The 1,833-nt window shown below is 41.3% G+C and overlaps 1 pseudogene; it reads left to right on the top strand.

Annotated features, from left to right (window-relative positions):
* LOC103597153 overlaps window positions 1-1,833 on the top strand; it is an 11,300-nt pseudogene that overhangs the window by 4,929 nt on the left and 4,538 nt on the right.

Genomic DNA, 1,833 nt, shown 5'->3' with positions numbered 1-1,833 from the left:
TTGTTTTCCTGGAACACATCAGTGTTGAGAAGACAAACTACTTTTCCTGGGCTCTCACATCACAACAATCAACCCAGAAGACTTCTGTGACCAAGTGTGTGGGGATTTCTCCCACCACCAAGCAAGCAATCAGTTCTGCAGTGGACACCAGCTGGGCATCTTCTAATACAATTCAATTCTGATGCTTGGAAATAGCATCAAAACCCACAGGTTGAGTGCTCAGTCCTACAAAAACTGCCTCCACTTCAGACACTAGATACAAGTTCAAGTCTCCAGAACTTCTGATGGACCACCTATAAATTGGAGTTCCCATGACTCCCTCTTTAGGCTTGATAAATTTTCTAGAGCAGCTCACAAAACTTGGAGAAACACTTATTTACATTTATCAGGTTACTTTAAAGGACATTTTTGAGGATAGAAATAAACAGCCAGATGATGAAATACATAGAGCAAGGTCTGGAAGGGTCCTAAGCACAGAAGCTTCCATTCCTATGGAGTTGGTGTGCACCACCCTCCCAGCACATGTATGAGTTCTCGTTCACCTTCCTGCCAGCCTCCCCAAGTTCAGCTGTCCAGAAGCTCTCCATACCTCGTCCTCTTGGGCCTTTTATGGATACTCCATTGGATAGGCATGACCGAAGCATGGACAACTATGTAGATATGTGATTGGACAAAAAAGTGTGTGATCTAATGCTAACAGACTGGGAGGGGAAACCCAGCAAGGCCCGTCTGTTCAGATTCTTCCTGGCATCTCTGCGCAGCGCTCCTTCCTCCCAGGTATGTAGCAGGACCCCTCTGGAATGAGGACCTTACCACCTACAATCAGACAAGGCAGGTCATTAAATTTCTTTATCACCAGTTCCAAGACAGCAAAGTGGGAGAAGATTAGACTATATTTTTAGTTTCTAGGGAGAAAAAGGAGCGGGTGAAAGGAGGGCAGGAGAAGTTCAGAGAGAGAGAGAGAGAGTCTTTTTTTTTTTTTTTTTTTTTTGGGGNACATAAAGAAAAGCTGGGAGAAATGTATTCAGAAAATACCTCTGCAACTCTAAAGTCTAAAACCTAAAATTATCTCAAAATAAAAAAAAAGAAAGAAAGAGAAAGAAGGGGGGAGGGAAGAGAGAAAGTGAAAAAGGAAGGGAGGAAGAAAAATCATAAAAAATACCTATTACTTCTTTTTTGGACACACAGCTAGTCTATATTTCCCAACATCCCTAACAGTTAGGTGTTGCCATGTTTTAGTTATAGAATATGAGTTTTAGTCAATAGAATATGAGCAGAAATTCTGTGTGCCATTTCCAGGCTAAGATTTTTTTTTTAAAAAAAGGGTAAGTCCCCACCATGCCCCCTATACTTTCACTAGCTGGAGGTAGTGATGCGCTGGGGGGTTGGGGAGATGACAGAGCCACTAGCTGGAAGGGGCCTGGGTCCTCGATTTACTGTGTAGAGGAAACCCACCTGTCAAGGAAGAATACACGTCTCAAACTCTTGGATATACAAGAAACAAAGTTTTGTTGTACTGCACCATTACACATTTGGGAGGTCTATTTTTTTACCACAAATTCAAACTAAAACATATTTATAAACTTTCTAGCCCTTATTTCCTGCTAGGGTATGCTGCAAGTTTTATTTTTTGAAATGTTTATTTCCATTACAGGGCTAGGTGTGTACTAATAACAAATTTGGCAAGTACAAAGAGCTGCTGATTGCAGTATCTATCAAAGGGATGAACTGAGTATATACTAAGATATAACTCTTTGTTACATGACTTGAGCTTGTTTTCCTGGAACACATCAGTGTTGAGAAGACAAACTACTTTTCCTGGGCTCTCACATC

This window comes from Galeopterus variegatus, unplaced genomic scaffold (genome assembly GCF_000696425.1).
Source record: "Galeopterus variegatus unplaced genomic scaffold, G_variegatus-3.0.2 Scaffold2217, whole genome shotgun sequence".
Classification (NCBI taxonomy): domain Eukaryota; kingdom Metazoa; phylum Chordata; class Mammalia; order Dermoptera; family Cynocephalidae; genus Galeopterus; species Galeopterus variegatus.
Note: the sequence above shows the minus strand (reverse complement) of the source record. Positions and strands in the feature narration are given on the sequence as shown.